Raw genomic sequence first — 26,944 nt, forward strand, 5'->3', positions numbered from 1 at the left:
TCTAAACTCCAATGTTCAAGTCAGGAATATGATGGAATAGTCACTTGTCTAAATGAGTGCAACTCCAACAGTACTCTAGTGTGGACTTTCGAGCAACAAGCAACACAGTTGTGTGGGGAATATCCTGTCTCACAAACGTAATGGATTATTTTGAGGAAATGACAAAATTGATTGATGAGGGCATTGGGCTCGATGTTGGCCGTTTGGACCTTAGCAAGGCCTTTGATATGGTTCCTTATGGCAAGCTCATACAAAAGATGAAGTGAAATGGGATCAGCGGTCAGTTGGTAAGATGGATAGAGAACTGCTTGGTCATAGAAGACAGAGTAGTGATGGAACAGTGTTTTTGTGACTGGAAATGTATAAATAGATTGGTGGAGTTGCAAATTATGAGGATGATTGCCAGAGAATACAGCAGGATTTAGGTCAGCTGCAGACTTGGACAGTGAAAACACGGATGTAATTTTACCTGGGCAGTTGCGACGTGATGCGTTTTAGAAGGTTTCATGCAGGAGAGAAGTATAAATTGGATGGAAAAATTACTGGCCGCATCAACATCCGAAGTGATCTAGGTGTACAGCTCCTCAGTTCCCTGAAAGTGGCAACATGGGTGGATAGGGTGATCAAGAAGACTGACGGCAAACTTGCAGACATACACCGCAGCATGCAGTATGAACATTAGCAGGTCATATTGCAGTTGTAGGGAAACTTAGTTCGAGGTACATTTAGAATATTGTGTTCAGTACTGGTTGCCACACCAGTAGAACGATATGGAAGTGTTGGAGATGGTATGGAAAGGTTTTACCAGGATCTTGTCTGGTCTGGAGGGTATTCGCCAGAAGGAGATATTGAACAAACATGGTTTGTGTGCAGCTGGGCATCATTGGCTATGGGGCTACCTGATAGATATTTACAAAATTATCAGAGGCATAGATAGAAGGACAGTTAGGTTTTAGGTAAAAGGGAGAAAGTTCAGGAGATGTGATAGGTAAGGTTTTTTTTTCGCTTCCAGACAGAATGTGAAAGTGCCTGGAATGCACTGATAGAGGGGAAGAAGCCAATATAGCAAGGTTTAAGAGGCATGTTGGCACAAGTATTACTAAGTAGGGAATAGAATGACATAGAAGGTATCAGAGCAAAAACTTTTATTTTAACTTTAGAATGGCATCATGTGTCAGTGCGAGCTTGCTGGGATGAAGGGCCTGTTCCTGCGCTGGACTGTTCCTTAAAACAAGATTTGTGCAGGAATGGCAAGATGTTGACTGAATGATGACTGATGATCAACAGCCACATTCAATGGATCTCTCAACAACTTGCAGCTTCATACCCTCCCACCCACATCAGGGAAAATCAATATGGAGAATTGGACGTGAAAGTCCGAGCTGGTAACTGGTGACTTCATCTCGCCCCTCGCTCCGACGGCCTTCTATCTTGGACACCAACATCTCGGCGGACACTGCCGAGACAGACAGAAACTGCATGTACTCCACACCCACCAATGCAGGCATCTGACACATGCCAGCCTCACCATGCCATCCCAACACATTTCCGACACACTGACAGTATGCTTCTGTACTTCAATGCTGCAGCTCAGGGTGCACTGACAACTCTCCTTGCAATACTCCTGCAAGGACACTGTGCTCAGGGTCACACATCCAGCTCAGTGACTGTCCCTCTGGGCCTGCTCACTCCGTGTTTGTACACACAATGCTGCTGCAAGGACATTGTGCTCAGGGACACACACCCAGCTCATGGACTGTCCCTCTGGGCTGCTCACTCCGTGTTTGTACACACTCAATGCTGCTGCAAGGACACTGTGCTCATTGACACCCATCCAGCTCATGGACTGTCCCTCTGGGCTGCTCACTCGGTGTTTGTACACACTCACTTTGAATTGACTTGAATACTCACAGAATTATTGCCTTGCCTTACCCTGCCCTCAGCAGTGTTTCCCCTTAGCCAGAGCTACCAGGCTCACCCGCCTGCTGCATTGTTTTGGTGTTAAGCACAGACACAAACCCAGGAAGCTTGATATCATTGTCCACAGTCAGTCACGGTGCCCAGTGCAGTGAGACAAGAGGTGTATCAGATCTCAGTCCGGGAGCTTGGACACGGTCAGTCAGCCTTTCAAGGTTGTTAGGGTCAGGATCCTTCCCCTGTGATGGGGTGAGGAGCTTAATGTTGCGGAAACCCCTATTCCTCTTGGCTCTTTCTGCTCTCGTGTGGGGTGGTTCCTTCCAGGGAGGTGGAATTGTTTGTAACAGTTGGTACAGATCGAGAGAAGGTGCTGCATTCAGTGACAGTGGGAGAACATGAGCCTTTGTGGGAGGTGGGTGCAGTAACAGAGAGACAGTGAGGCCGAGGTCACAAAGTGCAGATGGTGGCACTTTCCATGGTGACGTGGAGATGGTCACTGACCTCCTTCCGACACTGCTTGGCATTCACGAAGAAGGCTGGCACCTCACTGACACAGGGATCAACCTCCAACCAAGCTGGCAGGGTGTAGTGTCATGGCCTCCCTTGCCAGTCCTGGAGGAAGATAATGTCCCTCTCTTGCACCGTGCCATCCACCAAAACCTCAGCGGCTTGGTCTCAAAGTGAAACCACAGTTTTACCCCCTCTGCCATGTCCAGGCCAGTTTCGGATTGACAATCCAAGAGTATAATGACTTTTTAAAGATGACACCTGTAACAGGAGGGCTGGTGCATTCTGGCATATCCAGGCAGTGGGCAGTTGTTATGACAAAGGGAAAAAAAAATCTGCTTAGTGTCAGATGAGAGGAAGACCATGTGGGCAGGGAAGGTAGTTAATGAGACAGATTGGGGATGGTATCATGAGAAAATGCATTTCACCTTGTGGAGAGAAACCCTTCATGAAACCCGTCTAAAATGAGACTTGACCAACACATTAGATGGCTTCGGCCTCTGTCTGTCTGAACAAAAATAGGGATGCAGTGTGAAATATTGGGAGCAACAAACTTGGAGCAGAGAATTTTACAGGAGATTCAAATCCTTAAAATAGGGGTAACACAATGTTTGAGACTGTTAAAACGAGCCGGGGAAAATCCCCTGCCTTATAGTTACCCACATTATCCAATCCTCACTGGATGCAGGGATGGTGCCGGAGGACTGGAGAATGGCTAACACCGCAGCTTTGTTCAATGCGGAGCGAGGGAATGACTGAATACGTCGCGGCTGGAATTCTGAGACAGTGGATAAACGGTCACTGAAGAAGTCCCTGGGACTCCAGGACGGTCAGTCTGGATTTGTTCAAGGAAGATCGTGTGTAATTAATTTAACTGTGTCGGTCTGAGGCAGTAACCTGTAACTGCATGTGACTTACTTGGATTTGACGAGAGATTCCATGGCAGACAGTTTAAAAAGAGAAACTATAGGATCCAGGTGAATGGAGCAAACAACCCAGAGAAGTGCAAGGCAAGGCATTTGGGGACATCAACAATAGAGAGATATGTACAATAAATGACAGTATAGTCAGTGTGGGCAGAAGGAAGCAGAAACATTAATAATTTTGTTAATATAGCAAATGGCATTATTTCCTCTATCAGAAAAATACGGAACTTCAAAGCAGCAAGCTTATGCAGGAACTGTATAAATAATGAGTTCAGTCACAGCTTGGGCACTGTGTACAGTTCTGGTCACCCCATCACATGGAAGGATGGAATTGGACTGGAGAGGGTACAGAGGAGATTAGTTATCCTGTGACAGTGGAAGTGCAGTTATGAGGAAAAATTGAAATGGTGGATGCTGACAGGATATTTGATTGGGGTGCACATGTTGTCAGGAGCCTGGTTAGAAAGGGAGAGAACACCTTGTTCCTGTTGAAGAGCTCAGTTACGAGCGGCGAATATTTAATGTAATTTGTTGAAATATTTGAGACGTGGTGAGGAAAGTTGTTACTTCACCCAGAGTATGGTTGGGATCTGGGGGTCACACATGGAAGCGGAGTAGAGGCAGAAACTCTCAAACCATTTTAATAACGTGCCTGGATCTGCACTTGAAGTCCTACACTGTCCGGGGAGACAGAACTAGGGCTTTAAAAAACAACGTCACATCTTTACCAACACAGACAGTGGACAGAGTGATCTCCTCTATACTGTGCTATTTTCTGAATTTTTCAAAGGTTACCAATGTTTGACATAATCAATACGCAAGGATGAGCGGTGAGGGCAGGGAGGAGCAGTGTGTAAATTGATTAGAATCACGATAATAATGATCCCATTCTTTATACACAATGCTACTTCACTGTGTTGGCCTATTTAACCTACCTGTAAAACTGGGGAAAACGTTTGTTTATTCAGATCTCAGTCATGGTCACACTGCAGCAACATTTCCATAATCCCAGCTCAATCTGACCTGGGTTCACTCTATTGAAAGCTGCAATTTCACTGGCCTTGTTGAAAGATTCCCAGCTTCAGTCTTGCCCCATTGAAGGCTGCTCTCGTCAACTAATGTTTCTCACTCTCAATTATTGCACATCATTCTCTACCATCACCCTGATCTTTACAATAAAATGATCGCTGCGCCCCAAAACGTTCCCCTACTGACACTGGATCCACTTGCCCCACCTCTTTCCCAAGGACCAGGTCCAACAGTACATGCCCTCTTGGGCTGGAAACATACTCCTGCAGTCAGCCCTCCTCCATGTAACCCAGGAACACTTGCCCCTCGTGACCTTTCACCACCAGTATCCCTGTCTATATCTGGAAACATTAAGTTTCGCAGTATAACCGATTTGTAGTATTGTCATCGCTCTCAAATGAACCTGCCTATTTATTCTCTCCATCCTTTCCAATGGTTGCTGGCTGAAGACTGTACCTCACAGTGTAATTGTACACTTGTTGTTCTGTAGCTCCAGCCAAATTCATTCTGTTCGTGGACGGATCCTCTTTCTCTTGGACTCCTTAACTAACGCTAATCTAAACCAATACTTCTACCTTCATCCTTTCCCTTCCCTTCTATCATTTTAGAATCCCTTATACCCAGCAATATTTAACACCCAGTCCTGCCATTCCTTGAGCCAGCTCTCGGTGATCCGTCCATCAGATTTCCACAATCTGCATCTGGAACTCTGCACATTCCGAGTATTCACGTCCATGCAGAGTACCTCAGATTAAGGCTTTCGTTCTTACTCCATCTTCCACTGATAAACTTGTTGTTGTAAATTAGTACCAACTGCATCTCCCATTATTTTGAGAATCCTGGTAGTCTCCTCAACTATTCCTTTTTGGATCCTAAGCACACACCAAGTTATTTTCAATCCCTCCCACACACCCCGTATGGAATTGAGTTCCAGCTCTGTCACGCTAGCCCATCCAGCTTGTACAGTTGCTGCCTTCTCCAGAACCAGTCCCAGGAATCTGAAGCCCTTCCTGCAGCACGATCGTTCCAGTCACACTCTCATCTACCTAAACCTCCGAGTCCTGTTCTCACTTGGACACGGCAATGGGAGTATTCCAGGGATTGCTACATTTGCGGACTGGCTTGATAACCATCCACCTAGCTCCCTAAATTCTGACTCCCAGACCACTTCACCCTTCCTACCCAGGTCATTCCTACCAACAGGGATATGACCTTTGACTGCTCATTGTCCCCCAGACAAATGTCCTGCAGCCACCGTGACATTCTTAACCCCACTATCCTGGAATTACAGAAACACTGACACCTTCTTCACTTTCCTGACTCCCCTGTGCCTATTGCTCATCCTTCCATTTCCCTCCACTCCTGTACAGTCAGGCTGCTTGTGGGGCCACAGACATGGCTCTTACTTCACTCCTCTGAGTAGCCAATACCTTCATCAGCTTCCAAACTGGGAATCTGAATTGGGAGGGAGACACCAGGATATTCTTGTATTCCCTGACTGTTTCTCTCCGATTGCTTAGTTCCCCAGACCCTTCCTTCTTCCAGGCCGTCGTGTCTGCAGAGTGATCTGCTCTGCGTGTGTGTTATCCACCTAACTCTCAGCATCACAGATCTTCCATAGGGTCTCTAGTCACTGTCTGAGCTCCATGACCCAGTGTCCATCTAGGACACAAGCAGGGGGCTATGACTTCCCAATGGAACAGAACACATTTTCCATCTGACAAGTATGTCTTACCATGTCTTAAAATACAACATGTCTGGAGTAACTTAATTAATTACTTAGAATGAAGTTAACATTCGGGAAATAGCAATATGGTTAAGTCCCTTATTCAACTGTGGCTTACTGAGAGTAATTTATTATATTGGCTCACAATTTCACTTGTCCCTCTTATTTCTGTTTTCAACCCTTATTTCAGAAGTTGAAAAAATAAATTTGCTGACTTACAACAATTAACTGACAGTCACTAATAACAGTGTATTTATCAGCCAGTGACTTTACAGCCTTTTCTGTGATGGCTCTTGCATTTCTTTCAAACTCAGTGCAGGTAGGTCCCAGCAGCAGAAAGTTATCTCTTGTGACTCCCAGGTGTGTGTGTAATTCTCCAGCTCCCAATCCACTCTGCTCCCTCACAGGGTCACCATCTCGGCGACTCCCAGGTACGTGTAATCCTCCAGCTCCCACTCCACTCTGCTCCCTCACAGTTTCACCATTTCTGTGACTCCCAGGTACATGTCCTCCTCCAGCTCCAACTCCACTCTGCTCCCTCACAGGATCACCGTCTCTGTGACTCCCAGGTTCGTGCAATACTCCAGCTCCACCTCCATTCCGCTCCCTCACAAGGTCACCGTCTCTGTGACTCCTAGGCACGATAAGGCCTTGATCCTCAGTGCTGATTTATATCCTCCCACGTTGCTGCTTCTGTAACTCCCAGGTGTTAGCCTCATGCTACTGCTTCAAGTTGCTCCCTCACATGTGACTCGGTGCTGATTTCGAGCATCCTGCTCTGCTGCTTCTCTCACTCCAAGTCCCAGCCGGTCTCGATCCTCGCTGCTGATTTATATTCACCCACTCTGTGCTGATCTCTCTCAGTTTCTCTCCCTTTGTGACTCCCAGGTAATGGTAGGCCTCAAGCCTCAGCTGAGATTTATAACATCCCATTCTGCTCTGCTCTCTTACAGGATCGCTGTTGTGCCTGGAAGACAGTGGGAAAGACGAGGATTACACAGAGCAGAGGGTTTTACAGTGATTGAGCGAGCTATATGGGATGGAACAGGTTGTCTGGGGAGCTAGGCAGACCTGCAGCAACTACAGAAGCTTACTAGAAGATACTGTGAAAGTTTCAGGCACTGAAGAAGGCAAAACAAATAGAGAGATGGTGGCTTGTTCATGACGGAGCTTTGTACAGTCTAAAGGGCTTTTCCTGAACTGGTTACGGTGATGTGTAGACTTCAATAAAAGGAAATTGACATCCAGCAAATGTTGTCTGGTCCTGGAGACTTGGATGGAGACTTGGATGTGACAGACTTGAATGTGACAGAGTGAGAAGACTTGCAGTAACTGGGGGGAACATAAACCTTTGGGGCACTGGTGGTATTCAAGTACCCTCAGAACATGAGGAGGTACAGAGAATAGGACCATTCCAAATAGTGTGATTGTAGGGGCTGGAAGTCCTGAGATGTATAAGGAGGAAGTAAAGCGCCAATTTAACACGTACAACCATTATAATTATAGACATTTAGGAAAGGAACCTGTGCTGTCATTGATTACAGTTATATGGAGAGTAACAGAAACTGAAGGAGTTACAATTTTAAAAAGAGAGAGATTTTTGGTGATCAGAAGTTTAAACAAGAATAAAGAAATTTTAGTGATCTCTAGCACGGATGAGAATGGAGGAGGTGAGATATTGTAAGTAACCGTCAGATTTATATGGCGGGGAGGATGTCAGATATGAAAGGGAGAGCTGCATTATCTGTATGCAGTTACAGACATGAGGAGTGTTGTAGTGCCTGCTGGAGGGTACACAGATAACAACAGCAGTGGCTCAGGAAGGCAGCTCACCACCACCTTCTCAGGGACAACTCAAACTCAACAATAAATGCTGGGTCAGCCAACAAAGCTCGTGTTCATTAATGAATGAAGGAATAAAAGATCTACAAGTAGCACTGAGGTCACTCAGGCAGGGTCTTTCAACAGCCGTTCATAAACCTGGAACCACGATACCCTGGAAGGACAGGAGCTCCAGGTACACGGGAACACCAGCATTTCCAAGGTGCCCTCCAAGACACGCACCATCCTCCCAGCACTGTGTCTGTCCCTACAACCAAAGGACTGCAATGGGTCAGGAAGGCAGCTCAGCACCACCTTCTCCAGGGAATTACAGATGGGAAGGTAATGGTGAAACTCTGCTGTTTACAGCCAGACTGAAAAATAAATCCTGTAGTGTGTGTGAAATGAAATTTCCATTTCAGAACAACATGCTTAGCATGGATAGAGGATTTGTTAGATTGGCACAAGGCAGAGAGTGTGAAGAAAGGGGTCTTTTTCACGATGGGAACTGGTGATGAGGGGAGCTCCGCAGGGGTCAGTGTTGGGACTACACTCCACGCGTTATACATTAAGAGTCTGGACAAAGGAAGTGAATGGACACGAGAAATGGGTTTCCAAGAACAATCCCAGGGATGAAAGTTGTGTCATATGCGGAGCAGGTGAAGTCTCTGGGTCTGCACTTGATGAAGTTTCATAGGCAGCGGCAGAATCTCATTCAAACTTACAGAATACTGAGGGGCCTGGATGGTGTGGACGTGGGCAAGATGTTTCCATGAGCAGGAGAGACTAGGGGCCAAGGGCACAGCTTCAGAGTGAAGGGACGACCCTTTCGAATAGAGATGTGGAGGAATTTGATCAGCCAGAGGGTGATGGATCTGTGGAACTCACTACCTCATGGGGCTGTGGGTGCTAAGTGATTCAGAGATAGCTAGGTTCTTGCTGAGTAAGGAGATCAAGGGTGACAGGGAGTGAGTGAGAGAACGAGGTTGAGAAACAATTCAACCATAATCGAACAGTGAAATAGACCCGATGGACCGAATGGCCTAATTCTACTCCTATTAGTGATGGTCGTATGGACTGCGCTTTTTCCATTGGTTTCTAACTGTGCAGTTCGCATTTGTGGCATATCGTTTACCATACATTCCAGCACCTTCCTGATTATTGCTGTCACTTGTTGGTTTCAGATCAACTGCAGAAAGCTACATCACAGAGTAACTTGGGAATCCTTGTGTATATATCTCAGTAAGGTGGTATACAGGGCAAGCAGGACATAGAGAAGGCAAATGGAATGCTGGCATTGATTCCAAAGGGAATGGAGAATAAAAATAGGGAAGGCTTGTAACAACTATAGAGGACTCCTGTCAGCCCGCACTGAGAATACAGTGAACAGATTTGGTCCCCTATCTGGAGTGAAAATGTCCTTGCATTGGAGGCAGCCCAGAGAAGGTTCACCAGGCTGTTCTTCAAAATGGAGGGATATTGATAAGAAGAGGTGGAGAAGGTTGAACTTGCAGTCAGTAAATTTTAGAAAATGAGGCAAATTTATTGATACAACGAAGATTCGTGTGTTCTTACAGATTCAGTTCTGACACATTGTTTCCCTGAGCAAGGATCTGTAACTGGAGATAAAAGGGAATACAGTTACCAGAGAAACTAACAGAGAAAAGCTGGGTTGTAGAGACTGGAGAATGTTACAGAGTTCGGGTGGTTTGAGATCACTGTTGGTGATTAGAGTTCAGATCGGTTGTCGGGCTGAAAGATGTCAAGGAGAGTTACAGGGTTATCAGTCCTGAAGGAGTTACAGAGATCAGGAGGAATTTAGGGACTAGAGATTACTCAGATAGGGGTGGTGGTTGGAACTTCAGGAGATACAGAGACTGGGAGGGTTGTCGGGACTGAAGATTACACAGATATTGGTGGTAGTTGGAACTATAGAAGATTTTAGAGAAAGGGACGGTTGTAGGCACTGGAGATTAGACAGATTGGGTGATATATGGAGCTACAGAAAGGGAGGTTTGGACGGACTAGAGATTACACAGATTGGGGTGGTAGTTGGAGCTGCAGGAGTTTATAAAGACCGGGAGGATTGTTGGTGCTGGTAATTACACTGAAATGGAAAGTAGTTGGAGCTGCAGGAGTGAGTCAGATAGGGAGGGTTGAAGGGGCTGGATCAGTTCACACAGCCAGGGAGAATTGTAGGGATTGGAGGAACCAGATATACTGAGGGTTGTAGGGCTGCAGGAGTTCAGAGAGATACTGAGGACTGTGAAGGCTGGTTTACAGCATTTTCATCAGTTACACAGAGATGTGGAGTGCTGTTCTGCAGGAGGTTACAAAAATCAACAGGGTTGCAGATACTGGAAGATATTACTAAGACAGTGAGCTGTAGCATTTGAGAAGTTACAGCAACAGGATGCATTGAGGAGTTGGAGGCCGCTACAGGTGTTAAACATGCTGTAATAACCTTACATTGATCAGGGGGATTGGAAGCTCTGGAGATAAAGAATTAGAATTGCAGTAACTGAAGAATATCACAGAGATGGGGAGTAACATATGAGGTAGAGGAGTTATAACATGAGATGACCTGTATTCATTGGAGTCAGGGAAGATACAGGGAGATCTGAAGGGACCACAGGTGATCAAAAGGACAGTGAGGCTTCTCAGTATAGGATTGGGGTAGCTTACGCAGACAGGGAGTATTTTATGGAATGGTGCTATTTACAGAGACTATGAAGTTGTATGAAATTGAGGGATGAACAGAGAGATGGAAGGCTGTAGTTAATGAATTCATTTGTTGATGTCGGATGCTGAGGTTCTGGAAATTATATGGACTAGAAAGCTGGACAATCTGTCAGAGCCTACAGAGACAGGAACAGCAATAGAGCCTGGAGAAACTAACACAGATAGGGAGTATTGCAGACACTGGAGGAGGTTTCTGCTTTAGGGATGGTTGTAGGGGAGTGTAACGTTTACACAGATAGGGGTGTAAGAGCGGAGACGATTATGGAGATGATTAGATTGATGGGGAGACTGGAGGAGCTTACACTGACAGGGCTGGTGAGAGCGACGGGAGGATGTTACAAAAGTCTTGTAGAAACTGATCGGGAGAGTCACAAGCATTGGAGTTGTTTCCACACATCAAGGGTGTTGCAAGGACCTGAGAGGATTATGCAGATAGGGAGGATTGTAGGATGTCCACATTTTCAGAGTGTTTCAGGACTGAAAAAGGTGACATAGTGAAGGAGGGATGTTGGAGCTGTGGGAGTTCACACAGACTTGGAGGTTTGAAGGGTTTGGGGCTGTTTATGGATAGAGGGATATATTTAGGGACAATAATATGGAACGCAGAGGGAGAGTTTAGATTAGAAACCCTACAGCATGGGAACAGGTACTTCGGCCCAACAAGTCCACACCGACCCACCAAAGAGTAACCCACCCAGATCCACTTCTCTCTGACAATGCACCTAACACTATGGGCAACTTAGAATGGCCAATTCATCTTTGGATTGTCGGGGGAAACCCACACAGACACGGGGACAATGTGCAAACTCCACGCAGACAGTCACTCAACGCTGGAATCGAACCTGGGTCCCTGGCGCTGTGAGGCAGCATTGCTCACCACTGAGCCACCGTGCTGCCCCAAATTGCAGAATTACACAGAGACAATGTTTGAGGTGCTGGGAGGACTATACGGAGTGGAGGAGCAAACAGAGATTTGGAGTGTTGTTGTGGCTTGAAAAGTGTCTGGAGGTGTTTATACAGATAAGGTACTCAGGACGGTTGGGAGCAGGTTACTGAGGTCGTGTGGTGCTATAGGCCAGTAGGCAGGAGTGTTATAGGGCTGCAGAAGTTACAGTGATATTGTGTTCTCTTGGGGCTTGAGGAAGGTACACAGGAGGGTATTTTGGTCCAGGCTGGAGGAATGCACAGAAACGGGGGCACGTAAGTATTGTGCAAGACTACAGAAATAGGAATTATTGTACTGAGTGAAGGATGAGATTATTGAGATTGGGCATGTTATCGACACTGGAGCAATTTACACATAGGGAGAGTCGTCAGCATTGGAGTAGGTTTGAAATATACAGCGGGAATATGAGAGGGGTGGAGGTTATAGAAACAGGAAATTTTCTGAGAATTACAAGTATTCCAGACACTGGCACAAATGAGTTGGACCGAAAGGCATGTTTCCTTCCTGTATGACTCTATCACACGACAAGAACAAAGGTGTGAATATAGAACAGAAATATCCCAGGGTTCAATACCATCTCCTTGAGGGAGACCTGCTTTCCCCTCTGTTGTACTGATCCTCACTAAGACAGCACAGGCCTGGATTGATTACTGTCAACTTCCTATATTGACACAGGAAGGCTCAGGACAGCAGAGATGAAAGTAAACAAGAGGGTGGGGATTGAGCCTGGGACCATCATGCTCTGTGTTCGTGTTTCAACACTGAATCTGTATCATGTCTTCTGGACCAAAGTTCGATGTATTAAATACATTCTGCTCTGTTCACTGTGAGTGATCTTACCTCACTGCAGGATTTACTGAAGGCTCCAGATCTCACTCTCCATCTCTCTGGCTGACCAACTGTCTTCAGTGTGGTGGTGGACGAAACCGGAATTGGGAATTCTGCTGAGTCAGGAGCATCCTGAGTACCTACAGGAGACAGAGAAATGAACAGAATGGGAAATCAGACTGATGCAGTGATGGTTAAACATGGAGAATGGCACCGAGTCCCACAGAGACCTGGAAAATCCCAGTCTCCATCCCTGGTCTGTGCTGCTGCGTCTCCCTGGAATGGATAATTCTGTTGGTTCAGGATCTGGAGTAGCTGCAAAAGGTGCAGTCACCGGCATCAATTAAAGCCTCACAGTGACACATATCACATGGAGAGAGACTGTGTGATATAACCAGAGTTCAGGAAGTTATCAAGATCAAATCACGGTCAGGAAGAAGGTGCACTGGGATCAGTACTCAGGGATGAGCGAACTATCAGTAGGCCAGGCAATGGCCTCGTGTTACTCTCACGAGACTGTTCATACAGAATTTAATGCCGGTAGTAGGGATACCCATCTGACTACTTAATACCCTTTAAGTAAGGAAATCTGTTATAGGCTGCCAGTCTAGACTACATATGAATCCAGACCCAGAGCAATGGGATTGACTCTCAAATGCCCACTGTAATGGTCTGGCAAGCCACTCAGCTCTAAGGCTGGTCAGGGTGGGCATGCGATGCTGGCCAGCCAGAGACAGCAACATCTCACGATTGAATTAAAACTAACACTGCTGGGACCGGTGTCCTGGCCAGTCATGTCGGTAGGTTTATGGACAGGGCTTTAATCTGACATGGAGGGTGCAGGGACAGGGTACAGGTGAAAGGAGCTTTCCCAAATCCAAAGGGAAAATGTGAAGCCTCGGAACAGCATGGGAATGTGGCTGAAGACAAGCAGAAAGGAACAGGAAGGGACAGAGTTTAACGAAAACTGTACATCAATGAATCAGTTTGTGACAGGACATTGTGGGAAAGAGGAAACTATCTTTTTTTTGGAATGGGCAAAGTACCGACAATAAGGTAATAGACTTGTGGCACAGAGAAAAATGAAACTTAGTCACCAGACAGACGTGGTTACAGGTTGAACAAATGGTGGAACATAAATATTCAACAGTAAACAACCTGACAGGATCTCAGGCAGAATGGAAAAACAAGATGGGAACCCTGACACTAATGGATAACAAAGGGATTACAGAGAAAGCATTTGGCTTCAGATTATGAAGCTGAATCAGCCTGGATGTGTGTCAAGAACACAAGCAGGAGAGCAGTTTATATGCTGCCTAGTAGTATTTCATTGCTCATCCCTGCATTAAACAGGAATTCATTAGAATTTGTAGCAAAGGTGGTGAGATAATTTTTGGAGACTTCAATCTTTGTATAATCTGGGACAGACACATTGGCAAGGGTGATATTATCCGAGATCCTCCTTGAATGTTTTTGTCAGTGTTTCTTTGATTAATACATTGTGCAAATAGCTAGGATGTAACTATCTCAGATCGAACGTTGGGTGATGAAGCTGAGTGAATGAGTAATATCACACCGAGATCCTCCAAGAAATTATACCGGAATTCAAAGAGATTATGACACTTTAAAGTGACCATAAAGCACACCCGTGCATCAGTAACAAAGCCAATTACATGATTTTGAGAGAGAACTGACCAAGGTAAACAGGGGAAACAGACTGAAATGTCAGTCTGTAAATGAACAGTGGAAAACATTTAGACCCAGAGAGTCCTAGAGACGTACAGCACATAAATGGACCATTCGGTCCAATTTGTCCACGACACCCAGATATCTTATCGTAATCTCGTCCCATTTTGGCCCATATCCCACTAAACCCTTTTTTATTCATATACCAATTCAGATGCCTTTTGAATGCTGCAATTGTACCAGCCTCCATCACTTCCTCTGGCAGTACATTCCATACATAACCACACTCTGCGTGAAAAGGTTGCCCCTTAGGTCCCTTTTAAATCTTTCATCTCTCACCCTAAACCTATGCCATCCAGCTCTGGTCTCCACCACCCCAGGGAAAAGACCTTGTCTGTTTATCCTATCCATGCCCCTCATGATTTTATAAACCTCAAGAATGTCACCCCTTAGCCTCTGATCCTCCAGGGAAAACAGTCCCAGTCATTTCAGCCTCTCCCGATAGCTCAAATCCTCCAACCCTGGCAACATCCTTGTAAAACCTTTATAAACACTTTCAAGTTTCACAACATCCTTCCAATAGGAAAAAGAACAAAAATGCACGCAATATTCCAAAAGTGTCCTAACCAGTGTGCTGTACAGCTGTAATATGACCCCCAATCTCCTATAATCAATGCAATGGCCAATAGAGGAAAGCATACCAAATACCGTCTTCACTATCCGCTTACCTGCGACTCTACTTTCAAGGAGTTATGAACTCCAAGGTCTCTTTATTCAGCAACATTCCCTAGGACCTTCACATTAAGTGTACAAGTCCTGCTCAGATGCGCTTTCCCAAAATGCAGCACCTCACATTTATCGAAATTAAACTCCATCTGTCACTCCTCAGCCCATTTGCACAACCAGATCCCGTTGTAATCTGAGGTAACCTTCTTCACTACCCACTATATCTCAAATTTTGACGTCATCTGCAAACTTGTTAACTGTACCTCCTATGTTCATGTCAAAATCATTAATATAATGACGAAACATAGTGACACCAGCACCAATCTTTGTGGCACACCATCGTCCTCCAGTGTGATTAGATTCGATTAAATTACAGTGTGGAAACAGGCCCTTCGGCACAACAAGTCCACACCGACTCGCCGAAGCGCAACCCACACATATCCCTACATTTACCCCTTACCTAACACTACGGGCAATTTAGCACGGCCAATTCACCTGACCTGCGCATCTTTGGACGGTCGGAGGAAACCGGAGCACCAGGGGGAAACCCACGCAGAACGGGGAGAACGTGCAAACTCCACACAGTCAGTCGCCTGAGGCGGGAATTGAACCCGGGTCTCTGGCGCTGTGAGACAGCAGTGCTAACCACTGTGCCACCGTGCCGCCCACAAGCGCAACCCTCCACCAACACCCTCTGTCTTCTACCTTCGAGCCAGTTCTGTATCCAAACAGCCAGTTCTCCCTGCATTCCATGAGATCTAACCTTGCTAACCAATCTTCCATGAGGAACTATTTCAAGCACCTCACTGAAGTCCATAGAAATCACATCCAATGATTGGCCCTCACCAATCCTTTTTGTTACTTCTTCAAAAAACGCAATCAATTTTTAGAGACATGATTTACCACACACAAAGCCATGCTGACTATCCCTAGTCATTCCTTGCCTTTCTAAATACATGTAAATCCTATCTCGCAGGATTCCCTTCAACAATTTACCCACTACTGATGTCAGGCTCACTAGTCCTGTAGTTCCCTAGCTTTCCCTTACCACCTTTCTTAAATGGTGGCACCACGTTAGCCAACCTCCAATCTTCAAGCACCTCACCTGTGATAATCAATTATACAAATTTCTCAGCAAAGTGCCCATCAATCACTTCCCTAGCTTCCCACAGATTCCATGGTACACTGATCAGAGCCTGGGGATTTATGCGCTTTTATGCATTTCAAGACATCCAGCACCTCCTCCTCTTCGATATGGACGCTTTTCAAGACGTCACCATCTACTTCCCCACATTCTGTATCCTCCATTTCCTTCGCCGCAGTAAACACTGATGCAAAATACTTATATAGTATCGCCACCATCTTCTCCGGCTGCACACAAAAGCTGCCTTGCTGATCTTTGAGGGGCCCTATTTTCGCCCTAGTTACCCTCTTGTCGTTTATGAATTTATAAAAACCCTTTGGATTCTCCTTAACACGATTTGTCAAAGCTATCTCATGTCCCCTTTTTACCCTTCTGATTTCCCTCTTAATTATACTCCTTCTGCCTTTATATTCTTAGAATTCACTTGATTTCTCATGTCTATACCTGACAATTTTTTCCTTCTTTTTCTTAACAAAAATCTTCATTCTCTCGTCATCCAGCATACCCTACACCCACCAGCATTTCCTTCCACTCTAACAGGAATACTATGTACTGTCTCTGGAAAGTCGTTATCTCATTTTTGAAGGCTTCCCAATCTCCAATGATAAAGGTTTCATTCTCTTAAAATGAAATCACCCCAATTCCTGCATCTCATGAAACTGTCACTTGAAAATAATCATAAAAAAGAAATTCTAAACGAAGGCTTTGATGAGGTGAGCTCTGGTCAGTCCTGTCGATCTGGAGGTTACCAGATACACGGAGAATACTTTCTATTAGAGCAGCACCAGGTCAGTGTCAGGCACACAGACAGAATGGGCAAATAGATTCACATCTGAACTCACATTTCCCAGCCTGGGAATCTGAAGCTGTGCACAGCCAATTCTGGTAAACATCAGCAAAATTAGGTCATCAAGATCGGCCCAATAGTCTAATTAAAAAAATGAATCATTCAGACTAAAATATCCTTCAGGTTCCACAACGCAGTCTCCGTCCCATCCTGCAGGTTATATGAATCCCGCTACCTCTAACCTCCTGAAGGATCCCCGTCCCTTCCTACATTTGTACCATCCTCCAGGTTCTGCTGCCCTTCCTACCTCTGTAACATGACCCGGACTCTACAACTCTTCCTTCCTCTGCAATGTTCCACAGAAGGGTACTGGAGGAATATCAGGACTGGAGGAGTTTGATGTTATTAGTAATATTGAAGTGGCTAAAATTGGCTTTGGTAGTTTTGAGGGTTCACATCAATAAAGAAGGTTACAGAGCTAAGGAGGATTATAGAGACCGGAAGACGCTTCACAGTTTATGAGTTTTGTCGGGACTGGAGCAAGGTACCAAAACAGGGAGGGTTAAAGATTGAAGGATTCTGCAGAAAACCTCTACTGGGTTAAATGCAGGAGTCTTGGTAGTGTGGAGCAACAGAAGTTTCATGGGGTCCACGTCCATAGATCCTTAAAAAATGCCAGCCATGTTGATAGGGGTGGTAAGAAGGCGTGTGATGTGTTAGCTTTCATTAGCAGGGTGATGGAGTTTAAGACCTGTGAGGTTATGTTGCAGCTCCATACAGCCATGGTTAGTCCACACTTGGAATATTGTGTTATGTTCTGGTCGCCTCATTATAGGAAAGATGTGGAAGCTTTGAAGAGGGTGCATAAGAGATTCGTCAGGATGATTTCTGGATTGGAGGGCAGATCTAATGGAGAAATGTTGGGGAATCCAGGGCTTTTCTCATTGGAATGAAAAAGGATGAGAGCTGACTTGATAGAGGTGTACAAGCTGATGAGAGGCAGACAGAGTGGATAGCCCGATAATGTTTCCATTGTGAAAATGGCTATAACCTTGGGGCATAAGTTTAAGGTAATTGGAGGAAGGTTTATGGGAGGTGTCAGAGGTAGGTACGTTACACAGAGAGTGGTGGGTTTGTGGAATGCACTGACAGTGTTGGTGGTAAAGACATTAGGGATATTTAATTAACTTTTAGATATGCATATGGATGAGAGTAAAATGAATTTCTCAAAATGGAGACCTGTGCCCTGTGGTGTTCCACCAGAATCCGTGCTGGGTCCACTGTTGTTTGTGATATACATAAATGATTTGGAGGAAGATATCGGTTGCCTGATTAGCAAGTTTGAACATGACACTAAGATTGGCAGAGTAGCAGACAGTGAAGGGGACTGTTAGAGAATACAGCAGTGTATAGATTGAAGAGATGGGCAGAGAAATGGCAGATGGGGAGTTCAATCCGGGCAAATTTCAGAAGATCCAATTCAAGAGCAAAGTAAATGGAAAAGTCCTGGGGAAATCTGACGTACAGAGAGATCTGGATATTCAGGTCCGTTGTTCCTTGAAGGTGACAATGCAGGTCAGTAAAGTGGTTAAGGCGGCATACGACATGCTTTATTTCACTGGAGGGGATAATGAGTAAAAGAGTTGGCAGGTCTTGTTACAGTTGTATTGGACTTTGATTCGAGTTGGAATATTAGGTACATTTCTGTTCACCACCTCAATAAAAGGATGTGGATGCATTGGAGCGGGTGCAGGGGAGGTTCACCGGGATCTTGTCTGGTACGGAAGGGGCTGGCTTTGAAGAACGTTTGAATAGATTCGGATTATTTTCATTAGAAAGACAAAGGTTGACTGGGGACCTGATTGAGGTCTACAAAATCACGGGATGTACAGACAGGGTGGATAGCAAGAAGCTTTTTCCCCCAGAGTGTGGTGAATGGAACAGATTGCAGAGATAAAGTGGGTTGTATAGACTGGAGGACCAAACAGAGATGGAGGGTAGTCGTGACTGAAGATGTTTATAGATAAAGGAAGGTTTACTTCTGCAGATTATTTAGACATGGAGGTTGTGGAGTCTGACAGATTTTCCAGAAGTACAGTAATTTTGGTTGGAACCAGTTTCAAAGATAAGAGAGCATTTGTAACCTCCTCCAGTTTGGTCAAAGTGGGAAGGATTGTAGGGGAGCATGACATTTCCACAGATAGGGGTGTAAGAGCTGGAGAAGGTTATGGAGATGTGTAAATGCATGGCAATACAGGAGGAACTTACATTGATAGGGTGGGTGCTGGCGACAAGAGGATTTCACACATATAGTGAGTCTTGTCGGAACTGGATCGGGAGAATTACAGGCTTTCAGTGGGTTCTGCAGACCGGGAATGCTGCAGGCACCTGAAAGGATTGTCGAGTCTCCAGCGAGTGATCTTGTCTTTAGGACTTGAATAGGGTACATAGATACGGAAAAATTGAAGGCAATGTATACTATTTTCATTTTCTTGAACAGAGCGTCAATATCCCTCATGAGCCAGGGATCGCTAAACCTGCCAGCTTTTCCCTTCACTCGAACAGGGACACATTGGCCCTGGATTCTTGAGATCACACTTTTAAAAGCCTCCCATTTGTCCGTCATTCCATTTCCTTCAAACAGACTCACCCAGTTGATGGGCGCATAATGTGGAGAAGTCGATGTTGGACTGGGTGGGGGGCGGGGGGGGGTGGGCAAAGTTAAAAATCACACAACACCAGCTTACAGTCCAACAGGTTTACTTGAAGGCACTAGGTTTCATAGCGCTTCTCCTTCATCAAGTGGTTGTGGAGCACAATCATAAGGCACAGAATTTATAGCAACAGGATGGCAGTGTCATGGAATATAATAACAAACACATTTAGTGGAAGTTTTATCTTTAAGGCTGATCACCTGCGCTTTGAAAGCTAGTGCTTTGAAATAAAGCTGTTGGACTATAACCTGGTGTTGTGTGATTTTTAATTCACCCAATCGACCTCTGCTCGATCCTGCCTCATGGCCCCAAAACTGTCCCTGCTCCAGTTAAAGACATTAATCTGTGGAACTGTCTGATCTTTTTCCATAACTATGTTAAAACTAAGACAGTAGTATTCACTGGACCCAATGTGCTCTCCGACTGACACTTCAGTCACTTGCCTGACCTCGTTTTCTGAGGGGAGGTCCAGTGTTGCACCCGCCTGAGTAGAGTGGGACCCTCGATATATTGGTTTAGGAAAATTTCTTGGACACATTTGACAAATTCCACTCCATACGGGTATTTTACACTCTGGGTGGCCAAGTCAATAGACGGGAAGTTAAAATCTCAAACCAATACTATGCTACCATTTCTATAGGTATCTGCAATCTCTCTACACATCTGCCCCTGTAGTACCCGCTGGTTATTTGGGGTCGAGAACACCATCCCAGCAGACTAACCATCCCCTTTCTGTTTCTAACCTCTCACCATATGACCTCATTTGATCACGTCGAAAGAGTATCCTGAGCACTGTTGTTCTGTCCTCCCTTTTCAAAAGGGCAGCTCCCTCTCCTCACTTACTTGTCCTTCTGTCACGCCTGTAGCTTCTGTATCGTGGAACACCGAGCTGCCAGTCCTGCCCATCTCTCAGCCATGTTTTTGTTAGGGCTATAATCCATGATCTGAGCTTGTCTGCCTTACCAGTCAGGCCTCGTGCGTTGAAATGAATGCCTTTTAAACCAGAATTTTTTTCCCTCCCTTGACTGTGCCCCAGGATATCCTGGATAGGAAACTTGCTCTTGATGGCTGATGCATTTTTGCCTTGACTGATCGATGGTACCTCTCTTATTCAGAGTCCAACCCCCTGTCAAACTAGTTTAAATCCTCCCTGCATAACACTGGCAAATCTCCCTCCTGTCAAGAGGTTTTAACAATTGATTGTTGAGGGTATTCACAGGTAAATGACGTCAGGCAGGTGGGAAGCATTCAAAAGGGAGATTAAATGAGAGTTCAGGGCCAGCATATTCCTGTTAGTGTGAAGGACAATGCCGATCACAAATAAAAACCACTGGATGACTGGGGTTATTAAGTCTCTGGTCAAGAAAATTGGGGCGCGTGTCATAAACATTGTGGGTGGAGTAATTCACTTAAGATGGAAATCAGGAAGGACCAAAGGGGACCATAGAAAGCTTTGGTAGATCAGGCTGAGGAAAATCCAAAGACAGTCTACCAGTATATTAACAACAGAAGATCAACTAGTGGTCGAACATGGATTCATGTGACCATCCATGTGTCGAACAACAGGAGATGGGCGAGACCCGAAACGAGGATTTCATGTCAGAACGTACTGTGGACAAAGACGAGGAAACAAAGGGAATAAACAGAGATGACTTGTAAACAGTAGAGGTCTTAGAACACAAAGGTACAGAAAGTGCTAGATCCTAAACAAGCGTATCCCAGAACATTGTGACAAAGTAGTGGCAGGGATATGAGCAGAAATATTTTCATTCTTGTCTTTTGCATTTCCACTGGGCGTAGGTGGCTGAGGGGTGACCTTATAAAGGTTTAGAAAACCCTGAGGGGTACAGGTAGGGTGATTAGCCAACGTCTTTTCCCCAGGGTAGAGGGATCCATAAATTGATGGGATTGAACTGCAGAAGGAGAAGGTGTTAGCAATTCTGGAAAGTGTAAAAAGAAAGTTCCTTCGGCCAGATGGGATTTATCCTTAGACTCTGGAAAGCCCGGTAGGAGATTGCCAAGCCTTTGGCTTTGATCTTTAAGACATCATTGTGTACACGAATAGTGCCAGAAGCCTGGAGGACAGCAAATGTTGTCCCCTTGTCCAAGAAGGGGAATAGAGACAACCCTGGTAATTATAGAGCTGTGAGCCTTACTGCGATTCTGGGTAAAGTGTTGGAAAGGCTTGTTAAAGCTAGCATTTATAATCAGCAGGAGATGAATAAGTTGATTAGGGACAGTCAGCACAGTTTTCTGAAGAGTAGGACATGCCTCACGAACCATATTGAGTTCTTTGAGATGGTGACCAAAGAGGTGGATGAGGGTAAAGCAGTTGGTGCGTATATGGATTACAGCAAGGTGTTTGTTAAGGTTCCCCACGGTAGGCTATTGCCGACAATACAAAGGCATGGGATTGAGGGTGATTTCGCTGTTAGGATTGGATAATTGGCTCGCTGAACGAAGACAGAGGGTCGTGGTTGAAGGGAAATACTCATGCTAGAGTTCACTTGCTAGTTGGAACTGCCGCGATCTGTTTCGGAACCACTATTGTTTGTCATTTATATAAATGAATTGCGTAAAGGCATTGAAGGATATGTTAGCAAATTTGCGGATAACACTCAGGTCGGTAGAGTTGTGGATAGTGACAAAGAATGTTGTAGGTTATAGAGAAGCATAGATAAGCTGCAGAAACTGGACTGAGAATGTGAGGTGATTCACATTGGAAGAAGTAACAGAAACACATAGTACTGGGATATGCTAAGATTCTTGGTAGTGTAGGTGAACAGAGACATCTCTCTGTCCATGTACATAGATCCTTGAAAGTTGCCACGCAGGTTGATAGGGTTGTTAAGAAGGCATTCGGCGCATGAGCTTTTATTGGTACAATCATTAAGTTTCGGAACCATGAGATAATGCTACAGCTGTACAAAATGCTGGTGCGTCCACATTTGGAGTGTTGCCTATGGCTCAGGTCACCGTATTAGAGGACGGATGTGGAAGATTTGGAAAGGGTTCAGAGGTGATTTCCTAGGATTTTACCAAGTCTGGAGGGAAGGTCTTATGAGGAAGGCTGAGGGACTTGAATCTGTTTTTGTTCGAGAGAAGACATTTGAGACCAATTAATTGAGACATATAAGAAAGTCAGAGGGTTAGATAGGTTAGACAGTGAGAGACTTTTCCCTCGGATGGCGATACCTAGCACGAAGTAAGACAGCTTGAAATTAAGGTAGTAATTAATATTAATATTAATTAATAGATATGGGATAGATGCCAGAGGTAGGTTCTTTACTCAGAACAGTAGAGCCATGGAATGCATTGCCTGCAACAGTAGTAGACTCGCCAACTTTAAGGGCATTTCAACGGTCATTGGACAGGCATATGGATGAGATTGGAATAGGGAAGGTTAGATGGACTTCACATTGGTTCCACAGGTTGGCGCAACATCGAGAGCAGAAGGACCTGTACCGGGCTTCCATGTTTTGTGTTCTGTCTTCGAGAAGGCATAAGTGTGAGATGGGAGAGAAAAAAACTGAAAAAGGGATCGGAGGAGAAGATTTTTCACACAGAGGATGGTAAGGTATGCAATGAGCTTCTGGGGGAAGTGGTAGAGAAATGTAAAACAACAACAACAACAACAACATTTAAAAGACATTTGGGCAGGTATGGAGAGAGGAGAAGGTTTGAAGAGATTTGCGTCAAATGCAGGGAAACATGACTCATTCAGGGACTCTGTTCAGCATGGACGAGTTGGATTGAAGGAACCGTTTCTATGCTGCATGACCCTGTCTCCTGTTAATGTAGGAGGAGACTACCGAGATAAGGCATGATTCGCAAATGCCGGTGTTGGACTGGGGTGTACAAAGTTAAAAATAACACAACACCAGGTTATAGTCCAACAGGTTTAATTGGAAACACACTAGCTTTCGCAGCGACGGTCCTTCATCAGGTGATAGTCACCTGATGAAGGAGCGTCGCTCCGAAAGCTAGTGTGCTTCCAATTAAACCTGTTGGACTATAAACTGGTGTTGTGTGATTTTTAACGAGATAAGTCATGTTATAGACACTGAAGCAAATTACAGTGATAGGGATAATAGTCTGGAATGCAGTACTTTTCAAATATGTGTAGGGACTATCGGGAAGGGAGGAGGTTATAGGGAATGGAACTGTTATAGTAGTTGCAAACTATTGAAGATACTAGTCCACAAGACATGCCGCAGATACAGTGTTGCTGAGTAGTGAGTCTTAGTACAATAGAACTTACAGTGGGAGTGGTGATTTAGCCTTGGGTGTGTCTGTACTGAGCTCCCCTCCAACACTGTATCTATATCATGTCTTGTTAGCCGATGTTTGGAGCCCTCGGGAAGGGCTGGAAGTTACATACATTGTGGGCAAGATGACACACAATGATTTTGGTAGCGCTTTGGGGATAGTGGACATAACACTAAGTGTCAGAGTCATTTTGGAAAGAGATAAGGATAGTGCAGAAGTGAAGATTCCAAATTTGGGGAAGCCCCCTAATCGTTAGAATATCACTGTCACTGGGCGTTCTCACGATCATGATACAGCACCTGGCAAACACAGACTAGGAGGAACTATCTGCAGTTGGGCTCATATTTGGAAAAAAAGAAGTATGTTAAAGTGATACGGTGAGAATTCAGGTCCGGTATGGTCCCCGATGTGAATGTCAAAGGCATTAACTCCAGTGAATACTGATCAAGCGATGTCGTGATCCTGATAAAGAAAGTACACTGCGACGAAAACAGGCGAAGCCCTTCAAATGTATAGAACATGCAATGGGGTCCTTCAAATTGAGGGTCAAAGAATGGACATGAAATATCCTTGGCAGATACTGTTAAGGAAAGGCCACGAGGTATTTATCAGTATAGTTAGAGGGTTGCGCCTGTTACAAACCAAAGGAACAATCTGTACATGGAGCCAGAGGAAGTAGGTGAGGTCTTCAATAAATGCCTCCCGTCCTTATTCACACAGGAGAAAGGCATTGTAGCCAGGGATTTCAGTCGAGGATGGTGAGGTTCTCGAACATGTGACGACCAATAAGGAGGAGGTATGAAACGCTTTCACAAGCATAAAGGTGGATAAACCCCCAGTACCCAATGAAATATATCCTGGGCTGCTATGGTAAGTAAGGGAGGAGATTACTGGGGCCCTGGTGGGTACTTTGCTGGTCACAGGTGAAGTGCCGAATTACTGGAGGATAGGTAATCTGTTTCCTTTGTTCAGGAAGGGCAGCATGGATAGGCCAGGTAATTACAGAGCAGAGAGTCTGACAACAGGGGGAGGGACATTATTGGAAAATATTCTGAGGATGGATCAACACTTGCAAAGGCAAAGGTCAACTTGGCTGCGTCATCACGGATTTGGTAGAGGAAGATACCGCCACAGAAATCAGTTGTGTTTTTTGAATTGGCCTCTCAAAATATTGAGGAGGGCAGTGCAGATTAAGTGGTTTACATGCACCTGAATAAGGCCTTTGACAAGGTCCCAAGTGGAAGGCTGATCCAAGATTCAAGGCATGTTGGTAATTTGGGTACAAAATTGGGGTATAAACTTCTTCGTGTTTGAAATTCTTTCACCAGCGGGTGTACCACAGGGGTATGTGCAGGGACCATTGCTGGTTATTCTGTGGAATAATAGCTCTGATGTGAAAGCAGAAGATATCATTAGTCGGTTTGCAGATGACATGGAAGGTGAGGGTGTTGTTCACAGTGAGGGGGATGGTCTCTAGCTACAGTTTGATGACGATCAGATGGTAATCTGACCAGAGTTTAGTTCTGATGAATGTAAGGTCTGTGGGAGGTATGATGAGCAAAGGGCAGACATAATGAATGCGCGATCCTTTTGAAGTACTGAGGAACACAGGGACCTTAGTGGACAGGTGCCTAGATTCCTGAAGGTGTCAACACAGGGAGACAGGGTGGAAAAGGCACCTGAACTGGGAGCGGGAAGGGTTCCATACCCTGGTTGGGTGAATTGCTTGAGACGATATAACCTGAAATGGTGTTGGACCTTAAACAGCCATAAGGCCAGAAAGAAGATTGAGGCCAGTGCACATGTTAAAGAGAGAACATTCAACAGCCAAGGCAGGCAAGAACATCGCAGAGAATGTGGAAAAACTGATGTTTAAACTGCATTTATTTCAATGAAAGAGGCCCGACAGATGAACTCGGGGCATGGATTGGAACATGGGACTGGGATATTATAGTTATGACAGAAACACAGCTGAGGGAGGGGCAGGACTGGCTACTCAATGATTCAAGGTAGAGATGCTACAGGAAGCATCGAAGGGGAGGAAAGAGAGGACGCATGGTCGTGGGTTTTGATTGCGTGAATCATCCCAGAAGTACTTAGAGTGGATATTCCTGTGGGATCACCCAGTGAAGCGATGTTAATGGAAATGAGAAATAAGAATGGGTCATCACTCTGACATGATTGTCCCACTAACCCCGAATAATCCGTGGCAGACTGCGGAACAAATATGTCGGGAGATCTCAAATATCAATCATAATAATAGGGCTGTTATGGTTGGAATTTTTAAACTTTCCAAACTGAGACTGGGACTGCCAGTGTTCAGTGTTTGCAAGGGAGGAATTTGGTAATTGTGTTTCAGAAACTCCCAATCAATATGTAAATGGCCAGAAAAGAGAAAGGGGCAAAACCTGACCTCCCCTTTGGAAACAAGGTAGGAAAAGGGACTGAGGTATAAGTGGGAAAGCATTTTGCCAAAGTGACCACAGTTCTATTAGTTTGAAAACAGCGATGGAAAAGGACAGGCCTGGTCCACAAGTTCAAGTTATAAAACGGGGCCAGACCAATCTTGATCGTAATGGGCAGGAACTTTCCAAACGTGACTGGGGAGTCTAGTTGCAGGGAAAGGGAAGTCTGGCAAGTGAGAATATTTTAAAAGTGAGATGAATTGTGCGATCAGCGCCAGCATGTTCCTGTTTGTGTGTAGGTCAATGCTGACAGCATTCGGAAACACTGGCTGTCTACTGAGGGTCTGATCAAGGAAAAGGGGACACGTGTCAGGTAAAGCCAGCTGGATCAAGGGAATCCCTGAGGATCACAGGGGCTGTAGGAATACAATTTGTGTGGAAATCAGGATTGCAGAAAGGGTACATGAAATAGCCTTGGCAGAGAATGATAAGGAGAATCCAAAAGTGATTGTATAAATATATTGAGTAAAAGAGTAACTCTAGACAAAGTAGCGTCCCTTCAAGATCAATGAGACCATTGATGTGTGGAACCATAGGATATGGCTAAGACCTTAAACACTTTTTTTTACTCCAGAACTTACTGTGGACAACGACTGGGGAATTCAAGGAACAAGAGTAATATGTTAGACCACATTTGGAGTTTTCTGCATTCCAGTATCCCCGCTATAGGAAGGATGTTGTGAAATTTGAAGGTGCTCAGAAAAGCTTTAC

This window comes from Chiloscyllium plagiosum, unplaced genomic scaffold (assembly GCF_037043375.1).
Source record: "Chiloscyllium plagiosum isolate Xiang-an unplaced genomic scaffold, Cpla_swu_hap1 HiC_scaffold_50, whole genome shotgun sequence".
Classification (NCBI taxonomy): Eukaryota; Metazoa; Chordata; class Chondrichthyes; order Orectolobiformes; family Hemiscylliidae; genus Chiloscyllium; species Chiloscyllium plagiosum.